Source organism: Chlorocebus sabaeus, chromosome 16, assembly GCF_047675955.1.
Source record: "Chlorocebus sabaeus isolate Y175 chromosome 16, mChlSab1.0.hap1, whole genome shotgun sequence".
NCBI classification, from domain to species: Eukaryota; Metazoa; Chordata; class Mammalia; order Primates; family Cercopithecidae; genus Chlorocebus; species Chlorocebus sabaeus.
Genome location: NC_132919.1, coordinates 32900886 through 32915933, shown reverse-complemented (window position 1 = coordinate 32915933; position 15048 = coordinate 32900886).

Genomic DNA, 15048 nt, shown 5'->3' with positions numbered 1-15048 from the left:
GTTTCCTCAGAGCTTTGTCCTTCTCTGAGGGGACCTCCCATCCTGCCTTGTGTAGGAGTTGTTACCTGCCTGGCCTTGCACCAAGAAAGCCTTCAACAAATCATGGCTGATCTACACTGAGTGATCTGCAGAGACCTACGTCCCAAAGAGGAGACTCCTAGTCAGTACTAGACATTACTTGCAGTTTATGCATATTTATCATTTTACCACTGTCAATTAAACCTTGGCAGTTTCACAAACTTTCACATCCAGTTCCTCGCAAAAGCAGTGAACTAAAAATTCCCTGCTCTTGAGGCTCTGGTCTCAATATCCTTTAAAACAAAATCTGCAGTAATCTTCCTCGTTCAAAAAATAAGGCAACAGGCTTGGGGTATGACAAAGGCCGTTGGGGTCAGTTGTTTCAAGAGGCGTGGCACGTGCTCTCACCACTTCTCCTGTGGCGTGCTCGGGAGGACCTGAGTAGCCCTTAGGACCAAGTGGGGAAATCATTGGCAAGAAATGCTGGGAACTGATGGTGGGGTGGGGGTGTGCAGCAGAGTCCAAATGAGGACAGGAAGTTGTTTGCAGAGATGGGGAGAGCCTTTCTGGCTGGTGCCTGAGGTCTCATAATGTGTCCCTGCAGCCTGGGGAATGCTGGCCCCGAGGCTGACTGTGGAAATGCAGGATCCCACATTTGGACCCTGCTTTGGAAGCAGCAGCAAGCAGGCGAACCAACCAGCTTTGGGACTCAAGTGCAAGGCCTCTCTCTGCCACAGACTCACTGTGCAAGTTGCTTTCCATTTTGAGCCTCAGTTTCCACCTCTAAAGTTGCAGTGGTGACATCAGTCCCTCCCCCTCGCAGGGACATTGAGAGTAGCTGAAAGACGAAGAACAGGACATCCTCTGGGACCTGCAGAGCCACTCAGGGCAGGGGCACTGCTGCATGTATGGGGAGGTACAGGGCCTTTGAGTGCTGGGGTCAAGGTGGGGCCCCACGCTCCTCCCTCTAGGCTGGGAGAAGTGCAGCTGCGGTCAGTGAGCTCTCAGTGCTCACTATCCAGGCTGCAGAGGTACAAGGTGGTGGGGGGGACTAGCCCTGCCTTTGTTATCCATCCCCTGGAGACCCCAGAGCTGCTAAGTGGCACTTAGTCCCCTTTGCCCTCTCTTACTGTTCCAACTTCACGACTGACCATCTGGATTCCTTGGAGGCACAGCAGAGGCAGAGATCACCAGATGGGCACTGGACTCAGAGGGGCATGAAGGAAGGGATTGGGGAAGTGTGACTGCATCCCTCACCTGAATCCCCTCACCCCGCTGGGGGAGGAGCTGGTCTAGCAAAACCAGGATCCTGGATCATCCAAACCATCTGCTGTTCTTGGAATATACTGAGAAAATATTTCTACCCCAGGGCCTTTGCATTGCCGTTCCTCCTGCCTTGAATTTTCTCCACTTGATATTCACATGTTTCTCTCCCCCTCTCTTTTTTTTTTCTCTCTCTCATCAATCTTTGTTTAGGGACATCTTCCTGATCATTTATCCAAAGTAGCGCTGTCTTTCCCCCATCCGTGCCGCTGATCTCTCTCTATCCCTTTTCCTATTTCATTTTCTTCATAGCACTTACCACCACTTAACTCTATATTATATGCATGTGTCTGTTTCTGCCAACTAGAAATTAAGTTCCATGGGGGCACAGACAGGGCTTTGCTTCCTGCTCTATTTTAGCGCTTACAACATGGCCTGGCACATAGCAGGCCCTCAATACATTTTTGTTGAAAGAATGAAATTCTCTGAATGAACAGCCCAGCACTGACTGGGATGCTGTGGGGGTAATGAGTTCCTTGTCAATGGGGCATCCAAGAGGAGACTGGGTGGCCACTGAGGGGAGGGCTCCTGGCACCAGGCCTAGGGGCTCTGGACCCTGTTAGCAACCTTGCAGATAAGAAAGCTGAGTTTCTGGAAGGGGAAGTAACCTGTATCAAGAAAACAGCTGGCATTCAGAAGAGGGAGCCAAAAAGCTGACATTAGGGCATTGCAGTTTTTATAGGTATATCACTGTGGCCCGCAACAGCCTCTCCCATCACCACCATGAACCACTCCATCCTTCTGGGGCCTTATAGTCTCCTTAGCGGTGGAGCAGGGTGGGTCTCTGAGATGCTAGCACTAATCTCTGCCCTCCCACTCACCTATTCTGGAGCTTACAGGATCCTGCTTGATCTCTCTGGACCTCAGTTTTCCCTGGGAGGTGGGGAAGGGCCTTGAAGCCTTCTGGTGTGGCTGGAGAGGGAGGAGGTAAGACTGGTGGAATGAATAGATACACGGTCCGTCAAGTTTTCAGAGACACTAAGTGTGTGCTTGAGTGTACACACATATGTGTGCTAACCCGCACTCTGGCCTGCCTCTCGGCACAGAGCTCTGACCGCCAGACATCATGGAGCATGGCATGGGAGGAAAAGCTACTGGAAGGTTCCTTGAAGGAAGACAGATGTGGGGTGGGGAGAAGGGAGGCTGATCAACTTAGAGACTGAGGTCAGGCCAGGACTGGAGGTGGAAGAGGGGAGAGATCGGGGTGGAAGGCACTGCGTGGACCCACCTTGGACGCACAGCACTAAGGAGTGCCCACACCCTCCAGACTGACCTGGGAGGACACACACACACACACCCGCTGGCACCTGTCTGCCCCTCACCTCCACAGCAGGCTGCCCATAACAGTTCCGTGAGCCTGGTTCTGAACCCTGGCCCCACTGTGCCCCCAGGCTGCACTGCAGCTCTGTTTTGACCCCAGTTTGCCCTGCAGACCAGTTTGTCTGCTGCCTTCCTGTTGATGGCCTGGGCTCTGACTTGGTCTTCAGGCATTTGGGTCTGGCCTTAGGACCCTCTCCCTTGCTGCCATCTCCTGAGAAAAGGGGCTTCTCCATGTCTTCTCTGACTTATGGTGGGGTGTTATGGGCTGAACTGTGCCCTGCCCTTGAAATCTTAACCCTCAGTATCTCAAAATATGACAGTATTTGGAGACAGGGTCCTTAAAGAGGCTACTAGGGTTTAAATTAAGCTGTGAAGGTGGGTCCTCATCCAAGATGACCAGTGTCCTTATAAGAAGAGGTGAGGATGTAGACACACACAGAGCGATGTTGTGAAGACACAGGGAGAAGGCAGCCATCTATGGGCCAGGAAGACAGCCCTCACCAGAAACCAATCCTGCTGACGCCTTGACCCCAGACTTCCAGCCTCTAGAACGGTGAGAAAATAAATTTCTGTTAAGCCACCCAGCCTGTGGAACTTTGTCACAGCAGCCCTAGCAAACTGATACATGAGGATTGACTATTTCTGCCCCTCCTAGCCTCAGATTCCCCCAGTAAGATGGAGAGACACCATACGGCGGGGGGCAGCAGGGGGGGTGGGTGGGGAAGACAGGCTGGAATCATCCAGCTTTTGCACATGGGGATAACAATGATGCCTGAGGTATTCTGAGTTCTCTCCAGCATCCTCGACCCCTGCCAGACTGTGCCTAGCGAGAGACCCTTTCCATGTGAGCTGGACCAGCCCTGTTCTTCTCATAACCTAAAGAGACAAATACATCAATAGTGGCTTCACCCTCCCGGCAGGAGGGTATCTGACCCAACAGGACCCAAGAGAAGACTTGCGCGTGGGAGGATGTGGGGGTTCCCTCATCCTTCCATGCCCAGCTCAAGCATCATCTCCTCCCTGAAGCTTTCTCTGGTATCTCTCACAGCCACCATCCTAGGCAGACAGCCCCTCCTCCTCTCTGCTACTGCTCTGCTCTGGCCAGCTCTGACTCTGACAGATCAGGAGGAGCCTGGCCTTGGTATGAGTGAAACGCACGTGATGTGGGAACTCTCTCATTAGTCACTTCTCTGATTGCTCCCCTAGGGCCATGAGACACTGGCTCCTGCGTCCCTGTGCCTGCACAGAGGTCTCTCAAGCCGTCTCCACCATTAGATGGCACATAGTTTTTTTCATACCTCTGCCTATCCAACTGAACTGGGATATGGGTGGACATTGGGGCTGGACCAGCTTTGCATAGTACAAGGTCAGCTGGCTGAAGGAGAGGTGATGACTTGGGCCGGGTGGGCCCTGAACACTGCCCTCCCTAACCACCAGGACAGGGCCTCTATGTATAATACTACTGAACAGTTGGTGTCTTGGACAAAGATGCCCAGCTCAAGTGTCACACAGTGGGTGCTTAACAAATGTCAATTCCATACCTTTCTGAGGCTGGGGGTACCTGCTCAGGCTTGCCCTAGGTGCCTGGGAGCACAGCAGGGGCCCTCTGCCTCTCCCAGACAACCTTCTCCCCAGGTGCAGAGGCAAGCCCCTACCTTCCTGGGTGCATAAATGAATCTCTGTGGAAGCTAGGGCCAGGCAGCTTGGGGGTGGGGGCCCCCCTGACCATCTCCCTGCTTCTAATCAAGATCAGATGCCTCCTACTTCTACCTCTAATTGTCTCCAAATTAAAACTAATCTCTTGCAAATCAGAAAAAAAAATTGTCATTAGCTTTGGTGAGTTTGTGGTTCAGGGGCACAGCAGGTATGCCAGCAGGGCTGGAGGGTGCTGGGCTGTGCTGGGAGGGAGCTTGGCCTGCTCACCTGTGTGTGTGTACACACACAGATGCATCCACACCAGATGTCAGTGTTTAGGGATCCGTTAGCACTTGCTCCTGGGTTTGCCTGAATGTAGAAATCAACCACAGCAAACAAAACAACAGCAAACAACGCCTAAGGAAGGGCCCAGGCTTATACAGTCAGAATTTCCAGGGGACAGGCCTGGTATCCGTATGTTTATGAAGCATCCCAGGCATTGTTATCATGGCAGATGCTTGGATCATAGCACTAAGTAGGAAGGGTTGGTGAAGACGCTGAAGAGGCTGTGACTTGCATAGCGTAACGTTGGTGTTGTTGACAGTTAATGATGACAAGTACCCAGAGCTTAGAACAATGCCTGGCCCATATAGATGCGAAACACATCTTTTTATCAAATGTATGAATGAATGAATGAATGAGAGGGGGCATGAGCCATGATTAGTGCTGGTGGTGAGAATCCCAGGTGCCATGTGGTCCATGATGCAGAGGCCAGAAATAGCCTCTGCCTGGTGACCCCACCCCAACCCAGACTTGGAGGACCACAGGAGTGGTATAACCTAAGGAAGTGGGAGGGACTGGCCCTGGGGAAACACCCCCAACCGAGGAGAGCTGCAGCAGAGGAAGCTGAGGCCAAGGGTAAAAAGAAGCGGGCTCTGAACTGGGAGGAAGGATGCCTGGGTTTCAGGCCTGCTCTTCCTTGGCTGATTGGCAAGTCTGACCTAGCAAGTCATTTCTGCTCTCCAGGGCCGTATTTCCCCATAGGCAAAAGGGGAATTATTAGCCTGTGATACCAAATTGTTCCTGTGTAGCAGAGTGTCACAGTGGGAAAAACCTAGGTCTTGAGAAAGATGTTTCATTTTTAAAAAAATCAGTGATACTCAGAGTTAGCAAGGGGCTAAAGAACTGGTGCATCCCTCTGCCCTCCTGGTGGAGGGTGAACTAGGCAAGCTTTCTAGAAAGCAATTACAAGATAGGTTTTAAAGGTCTTAAAACTGTCCATGCTCTTTGACCCAAGAAATTCCACTTTGGGAATCTAATAAACAAAAATCTGCTCAAAGATTTACAAATGTTGACTGGGCACGGTGGCTTACTCCTGTAATTCCAGCACTTTGGGAGGCTCAGGAGGGAGTATGGCTTGAGACCAGGAGTTTGAGACCGGCTTGGACAACAAAGAGAGACCCCATCTCTCAAAAAAAAAAAAAGAAAATCGCTAGGCATCGACCTGTGGTCCCAACTACTTGGGAGGCTGAGGCAGGAGGATCACTTGAGCCCAGAAGTTCAAGGCTGCAGTTAGCTATGATCATGTCACTGCATTCCAGCCTGGCCAACAGAGTGAGACCCTATCTCTAAAACAAACAAACAAAAACAAAAAAATTTACATAGATGTTCACTGTAATGCTATGTTTACCAGTAAAAAATTAGAAACAACCTAAATGTCAAAAACAGAGTTACATTAAATAAATGCAAATGCATAAAAATGGATATATGCAGCCATTGTAGATCAAGTTTTCAAAAAAGAATATTTACTTGAATGGGAAAGTGTTCACAAAACAGTCCAAATTAACAAAGCAGGGCATTAAACTGACTATATAGCATAATACCAATTTTATATAAAAAGATGTAAACACTGGGAAGAAATGTATCAAAATGCTAATGGTGGTTATCTCTAGGGGGTGAGGATTATGGATGATTGCTATTTTTCACTTTATGTTTTTATGTATTTTCCAGTTGTCTGCAATGAACACACATTGCTTGTAAAATTAGGAAGGAAACAATAAATGCCATTAAAAATAAACGGAAGTGTTTGAAGTTGTTCCAAGAATTTTTTTTTTAAAGAGGAAATTCTAAAAAAAAAAAAAAGAAGAAGAAGAAGAAAGAACCTGTTTGGCTTTGGAGTCACATAAACTCTCACTCAAATCCCAGCTCTGATATAGCTGTGTGTCCCTGGGCAAGTTACTTAACCTCTCAGAGCCTTGATTTCCATACCTGTGAAATGAAGATCTTAGAACCTATTTCATAGAGTTGTGATTAAATAAGCAAATTGCTTGATGTAATTTCTGGTACAAAGTTGGTGCTCAGTGTTCATTCGTTCATTCATTCATTCATTCATTCATCCAACATTTATTGGTTATTTAGTTCTGAGAGGTGGGAAGTGCTGACCTGTTCTTCTCCTGCACTTGATGCATTGTCTGGCTCACGCAGGTCTTCTGCCAAGGTTGGTTAAGTCAAAGTAAGACAAGTACAGAGATGACAGGTACATGGAGCAGTGTCCCAAAGGCCTCCAAAGAGGCACTGAGGCTGGAAGGAGTGCCAGCTGTTGAGGGGCCCTAGTATTGGGCCCAGAAAGCTTTGTCACTGATCTGCTGTGTTACCTTGGGCAGTTTCTTTCCTCTCTCCAGGCCTCAGCTTCTTTCTTTGGGAGAAGAGGAGAGTCCCTGCTCTGTATGCCACATGGATGACCTAGAAGTGGGTAAGGGTTATGTCTGCAGGGAGTTCTAGACTAGGTAGCAGTCAGCTGGCTGAAGGAGAGGTGATGACTTGGGCCGGGTGGCCCCTGAACACTGCCCTCCCTAACCACCAGGACAGGGCCTCTATGTATAATACTATTGAACACTTGGTGTCTTGGACAAAGGTGCACAGCTCAAAGAGCAAGCAGAGGTTAAAACCCAGCTCCGGCTCTGCTCACCAAGCCCAGTGCCTCGTGAGGGGCTGCTTCTGTATCGTTCTAAGATACACAAAGATACCATCTAAGCTGGTCCCCACAGGCATGTCCCCACCCCAGGCTGGAGGTGCAGGAAATCACATTGGGCCAGCGGGGTGAAGAGGGGCCCAGCCTAGAGACAGAGGAATGAGTGCCTGCCTGAGGTGTGGGGTCTGAGGGAGATGTCCATCCCATCCCCAGCCCTGTAGCACCTCCCTCCTCCAAAGCAGCTCAAACCATCCCCACCACAAAGCTGCAGATCCCATCTCTAGGACCAGCCTGGGTGCTCCTCTGGCACAGGCTAGTGGCTCCTTCGTCAACCTGGAGGCTCCACTTTTCTCTCCCCGCTGTACTCCCAACACTGAGTGCCTCTGGGTGACTGCAGCCTGGGCTGGTCTGGGACCAGCAGGAGCCCCAGAGCAAGGAGATGCAGCCTGGGAATACGTAATCGCTGACTCCATGCTGTGGCCACTCCCCCAGTGGGTGGGTGGGTGGGAGGAAGAGCCACTGAAGCCACCAGCAGCCAGCATCCCCCAGATGGCTCTTGCTCACTCCCTGGCAGGGTGTAAATCCTGGAGAGGCAGCTTCCCAGTACTGTCATCCACCCCACCCCCATGCCTGACTGGAACCCAGTGTTGGAATAAAAGTCAGCTGTGGGGAGGGGCCAGCAGGAGGGACGCCCCTCCTCCACTTTGCCCTAAATCCCCTCCCAGGAGACCTCCTGCCTGCTGACTCCCAGCAGCTCTGGTTTCCTGCCATCTGCCTGGGAATTCCCCATCTCTTAGCTGAAGGGATGTCAGGGTCCCTCCCCTACACCTCACAGATGAGAAAGAAGGGTCACAAAGGTTTGGGTCAGGCTGGCTCTGTCATTTATTAGCTGTGTGATCACGGGCAAGTGGCTTCACATCCCCCACCTCAGTTTCCTAAACTGTACAATGGAGTGAGAATAGCTCCTTTTTCACTGACTTGCTTTGCTAACAAAATGCCTATGTTATGAGATTACCTGGGAAATATTTCAGCAGTGCCTGGCACACAGATGGCCCTCTTTAAATATTAGCTATTCTCTGAGCATTATTATCATCATCATTAAATGGATCCCCACATGGCCTCCTGAGTCAGGAGGCAGAGATCCTCCAAGACCAGCGACCGACTCCCCTCTATCCTGTGTGTGAACCCGGTGCGAATCCTCCTGTGCTCTGACTGGGGCTCCACTTGCCTGCCGCTAAGGGTGGAAATCCTGCTGTTTTTTTCAATCCCTGGCACCTAGCACAGAGCCTCGCACATGGTCTGTGCTGAACAGAGGATTGTCGAGAGAATGAATGAGTGAAGGAATGACTGGGATGGCCCTGGGAGGTGGTTGTGGTTGTGCCTGCTAACACACACACACACAAACACACACACATGATCTGTGCCAGTCTTCCCCTTGCAGGCACCCCTGCTGTACCCCATCCTGGGACATCTATCTTAAACTGGCCACTCCTTTTGCTCCCTCAGCCTAAAACAGGACCAAAGCTGCTGCTCAGTGTGACTTCCTCATTTTTGAGAGGAAGGAAGGAAAGAAATCACAGAGACCTAGGCAGAGGAATTGGGGAGGGGGGTACTAAACTACAGACTGGTGAGTGAAAGAATGAATTAAGCTCCGCTAACTTGGGGGCTAGGTCTGCTTCCCGAAAGCCTGAAGGAGGACCAGGGTACCAGAAGGACAGGTGGCCATGAGACCCCAAGAAGCTGCCACCAGGACAGCCCCTGAACTGGCCTCCTAGTCCTGCCCCTGGGGAAACCTAGGCCCAGGGAGGGAAGACTTGTTCAAAGCATACAGCAAGGTAGTAGGAGAGACTTACTGAAAATCAGGGCCCTTGTTTCCCAGTTCCCTGCTAGTCTCAGGGGTACCTTCCTCTGGCCCCTGGAACCTTGTCACCTATGAGGAAGCAATCCCAAGAGGAGGCCAAGGAAAAGTTCCCTGGTCCTGGGAGATCAGCTGGGCCAGGGTCCCTCCCTTCCCCTCCAGCCTCTGCTCCCATGGGATCCTGCCTGGGAACTCCCCATCTCTTAGCTGAAGGGATGTCAGGGTCCCTCCCCTGACATCCCTAAACTGCACATGGCGCTGTGGGGCAGGGCCTCAGGGCACATGATCGAGAAGGAGGGTGAGAAGGAGCAGCGCAGGACAGGGTGATGTGGATCTCTAGGAGCAGGGACTACAAATATATACAACTCAGGCTGGTGTCCCTGGGCTGGAGGGGTCCCAAGGCAGGAGGGGCTTGGAGTTTGGAGGCCCAGTTGTTGCATGGAGAGTCCAGGCAGAGGAGAGATATTAGATATAGGGACAGAAGCTCTGGCCCTTCCAAGGGCACAATGACCCCACGCCCTCTGCGGGACCTGCTCTGTGAGCCTGTCCTGCAAGTTGTGAGCCTGTGTCTGTTAGTCTGTCTGCATCTGTGATTTCAGGATCAGGACCAGAGACATCAACAGGCTTATGAAGACAAGAAAGGCCTTGTACTTCCATTCAAGCATCGCTTACCCCTGGGAACAGTTCCTTTATTTCTGAAACACTGGAGGGACCCCATCCTCATCCTTACCCCAGCAGCGACCTGCAGGGCAAACCCTTGGCCCTAGACCTCAGTCTGCTCAGTAGTTGTAATGGGCTCTGATGTGAGGTCCCTTCTGTGATAGAAAGGGCTGCGAGGGGGTCTCAGGGATGTAGGAATAGGGGTCAGGAGGTTTATTTGTCACTGGGTCTGGAGTTGGCCAGTGGCTGTGCAGCTAGAGACAAAAGGACACTGTTGAAGAGCCTCTCGCTCCTAGTGGAAAAGATACTGCCCCATGCCCGCTCCAGGCCACATGAAACAGAGGGCTGCCTGCTCCAGTCAGCATGCTGAGAGCCCTCACCTTCACCCCCAAGCACCCTCGCCTCCTGTGGGCCCCAATTTCTTGGATCTCAGGATGACCACGAGGGAATGGGGGAACGAGGCAGTGAGGGCACACTGATGTGCTGGTGGGAAGCGTCTTTTGGAGACAATGGCCTGCCTTTGCCAGCCTAGTCCTCAGCCAGAGAGTGGGTTGTGGTTGGCGGCGGGGGTGTCAGGGAAGGCAGCACCAAGGAGACAACCTCCAGAGGATCAGGCCCCAGGGAGAGGGCTGAACTACCCCCTACAGTCACGCCAGACTGGAGAACTGCCACCAACCCCCAGGGTCTGGAGCGAGCGCAGGCTTGACCTGCTCTGCTGGGCTACCCATGGAGGGCTGGGGAAGGAGAGAGACCCCCGAAATAAGGCAAGGGTGCAGAAGCTGGAGAGAAGGGCTGAGAACGGGGAGAAGGAGAGAAAGCTAGGGTTCAAAGGAAAGAGACAGGGGGAGGCAGAGAAAGAGGGGACACAGAGAGGAAGGCAATAGGAGGTAAGGCTGGAGAGAGAAAGTAGAGAAAACCCTATCCTGGAGTAGGGGAAGGCGGTGAGGGCCTTGGGGACAGCTGGATGGAGTAGTAGTGAGGTAGGGCCAGGGCCAACCAAGGCGGCCCAGGAAGGAATCTGAACAAACCTGCACAGCCCTGGCCTGGGAACCCAGCCAGCTGAGCAGCAGCAGTGGGGGAGGGGAGCGCGGGGGAGGGGAGTGCGGGGGAGGGGGCTGCTCTCCGAGTTACACTAAATGGCTAATGTGCATTATCCTAATTATAGCGGAGCAAGCTGAGCCTTCCCACTGGCGCAGCCGCCTGCATCTCCTAATAAACAATTAGCTGCAAACAACGGAAAAAGAATGCAAGGACGTGTGTGTGCGTGTGTGTGTGTGCGCGCGTGTGTGTGTGTGTGTGTGTGTGTGGAGAGAAACAGAGAATGTGTGAGTGCCACCATAGGCCTGCAGTGGGTGGAGAAGGGTTTCGAGCTGGGCCTTGGGAGGGGAGGCTCTGGGGGGAGCTGGGGAACCACATCACCCCTCCAGCCCATTCAGCCCTGGGCAAGGTAAGAGCTGCAACAAACAGCAGCCTTAGAGGTGTAAGGTGGGAGACATGGGGTCCCCCTAATATTTAGAGGCTACCTCTGGAGTGCTAGGTACTGGCTGAGTGTCACCCCAACCTCACATAACTCCGGGGAAACAGCATCATTTTTCCCCCCAATGATGGAACCAAAGCTGAGAGGCTAAGAGCCTTGCCCAAAACACACAGCTGGGGATAGGCCCCACCGGCCCTCCTGATTTCCCTGGCCCTGGGCTCATTTCTTGGGAGCAGTGAGCTTGGAAGTCAGGGACTAGGTGTGGAGACCCCCTGAGCTATGTTCCCAGACCTGAGCCGGAGGTGGGCTTGGTCATGAAGGTGGGACTTTCTCACTGCTCTGCCATGCACTTGTGCGTGAATGATCTCTGATGTTTTGACAACATTCCTGAGACTTGGACCATCTTCTGATCCCTGTTTTAACTAAGGCCTAGAAAAGGGAAGATATTTGTTTGAGATCCCAGAGGTTTAGTGGCAGAGAGTGGGCTTTGGAACTCACACTCCTACCCCTGGGTGGGGGCTCTGCCAGGGCTCCACAATTGGGTCCCGTAAGCCAAGGCCCCTGCTGGAAAAGTCAGGGCATTTCCAGATGGGGAAGAGAGTGAACCAACAGCAGAGCACATTCCAAGCCCCTCTGGTCACCTGCCCCTTGAGGAGGAGCCTGCTTTCCTCAGCCCTGAACTGACCCCTTCCTTTCTGTGCTTAGTCTTTGAGTCTTAGCTTGGTTTCCCTGACTCAGTTACACATTCTCTACTTTCCTAGTGTCTTCAGTGGCCTCCAACTCGGGACCAGCTCACATGAAGCCTAGAGAATTGGGTGGCTGGGAAGGAAAGCCCCCTCCTGACCTGGTCCCCAGGCAGCAGGTGTGTGTGTGTTGAGAGTGGGGCAAACTCTGGGGGCCTAGAGTACTGCCACCTGCCAGAGGTGACTTGGGCCTCAGTTTGCCACCTGTGGAATGAGTAGGCTGACCAACTTGTCCTGGTTTGCCTGAGACTATCACAGGTTTAATAATAGACCCTAGGTCCCAGGCCAACTGGGACAGTTAGTCACCCTCAGAACAAGGCTAACCTCCCTTCTCTGCCCCCATAGAGTGGTGAGAAGGCCCAGAAAGAGACTCACAAAGTGTGCAGAGGTGACTGGGGACTGGGCCAGTTTCTTATGTTGGGGGTGGAGGATGGAAGCCCCTGGAATCATCAACTTGAATTCAAGACACTTAGTCTTTGAACCTCAGCTTCCCTATCTACAAAATGGGGCCGACAAAACCTACTAATACACAATTGTTGTGGAGTGAATATGGGAATCCAGGCAGAGTGCTTCTCCTGGACCCTGGCTCACATGTGACATTCCCACTCTCCAGCTGCCTGGTCTTCCCCACAGAGTCCTCCCTGATGGGCTCTTCCCTGTTCTAACCACCCTCCAAGCTTACGCCTTATTATACTTGGTTTATCTTGGCACCATATTGATTGATTAACACTTGTCTGACTGCTGCTTCATCAGCACTTCTAACTCAGTGCTGGAAAGGGGCTTTCAAGACTCTGGTTCAAAACACTCAGTTTCCAGAAAAGACTAAGGTCCAGAGAGGAGAAAAACCCTGCTCAAGGTCTCACAGCTCTCTCCTCTCCCATCCGCCACTCTGTCTCATTGTAGCTCATTTCTCATCTCTGAGGGCTGCTTATCTTCCTATTTCCCAATCCAACTTTTCCACAAGTGTTTCCTTTGTCCCACAGTACTTGGCATCATCTACTCCTGCCTGCTCTTGTATTCTCTTCTCCTACTCCCCAACCCACACCCCAGGTCTGGGCATTTCCAGCCATGCTCTTTCTGCCTCTGTGCCTTTGCACATGCTGTTCCCTCTGTCTGCTGTGTTGTTCCTCACACATTCCACCTGGTAGGTGTTGAGACAAGAATAAAAAATTCCACGCAGCAGTTTCACATGACTAGAGGCTATGGGCTGATAAGACCCTGAAAAACAGGGTGTGAATCAAGTTGGCTAAGACCGACTGGACCCAATATGGCACTGGATTTGATCTAGGTTTCACCTAGGACCTCATTATCCGCTCATTAACACACTAAATCACACACCCACCAGTGCCATGACAGTTCTGAGAACATCCATATTTGGTATAAAAATGAGTAGCACCGCAGTTCCAAGAAATCTCCACTTTTTCAGGAGTTTTCATGAATATTCCACCTCTCAGTTACAGAAATCCATAAACGTAGCAGCCCCAGCCCACTTGCATGACTCTCTTTAGTATGCTCCTGCTCCCTGTTCTTGAGTGTGCACTTCTCCCTTTGCAATAAATCTTTGTGATTTCACTATTGTTTGACTCATCCTTGAATTCATTCTCACAACAGCGTCAAGAAACTGGACACCAGCTGGTTTCCACCGGCGTTTGGGGACCTCCCTCAGCCCACCAGTATCAGTGTCACATGTCCTTTAACTTCTCCCAGCATCACCTCCTCTCTGAAGCCTTCCTTGACTACTCCACAAGGCTGGGTTAGGCAGGATTCTGGGCTGCTCACATCTATCATTCTGTATTTTTTTCTCTGCATTGCAGCTGTCAGTTTGCATGTTTTGCTTTCTCTTAGATGGAGACCCTGCTGCGGGCAGAGACCAGGCCTTTCACTGTGCAGCCTGACTACTTAATACAATACAGTGTAACTGACACTCAGTAAAGATATATAACAAATAAATATTTATTCAGCCCCTTCTCTGCACCAGACCCTGCTGGGAACTGCCAGGGAGATGGAGATAAAGACAATTGTTTCTGCCCTTAAGGAATTTGCTGGCTAACAGGGAGACCAGACAAGTACATAAATAACCATGCTAAAAGGTAGGAAGTGCTGCTAGGCTTCGGAGAAGTGCAGAGCTCCCTGAGCATTCTAAGAGTCAGATGCCTACACAAGAAACGCTTTCAATGGGAGGAGTCATTTGAGTAGTAAGATCTTGAAGAATGGGTAGAAACTCAAGAACTGATTGGGTGTGGTGGGACCTGGGTGGGGGGCAGGGATGGAGGGAACAGAGTGGCCACTGGGGTCCAGGAATTAAAGGCAGCTTTGGATTGAGTGGCATGGAAGAGGGAAAGCACAGAGATGGGGCTGGACCGGCAGGTGAACACCAAGAGAACAAAAGGCTTTGAATGCTAGGCTAAGGAGTCTGTGGATTTTATCCCAGGGGTTCTGAAACTGTACTCCTTAGAGCCCTGGGGCTCTGCAGAGGAGTCCCAGGTCCCAGGGTCAGCTTTTGTTGTTACAATTTTTCACATAGACTGTTGGAAAAATAATAGATCCTATGCCTTTAAAAGTTTCCCCATCGGGAGCCTTTAGGGTTCTTGAGCAGGGGAATGAGACCACGAAGTGGTGCTTGTCTTTGTCTCCTCCACATCCACACAAACCACACACACTTGGACAGCAGGGTGGTGCTTGTCTTTGTCTCCTCCACATCCACACAAACCACACACACTTGGACAGCAGGGCCGAGACAGGGGAGGCGGATAGAGCTGCTGTTCCATGGGGCTGGTGCATAGGGCAAGAGGCAAGTGTTGTAATTAAGTTCTCCAGCTTAAGTTATCTCAGCAATCTGTCAGGTCCTGGGGAGGAAGGAGCTCCCCTGCCCTGGCTTTGCTCAAGCATCCCGAGGTAAAGGGGCAGCCACCACTCCCCTCACCTGATGGCCTCATAGTTGTGTTCCTCTTCCTCCCCACTGCTCCCCATCTCACTTCACTTCCATCCATCTCATCCTCTTTCTCACATTCCTCGCCCTTCCTGGGGCCTTACCCAAGCTCTG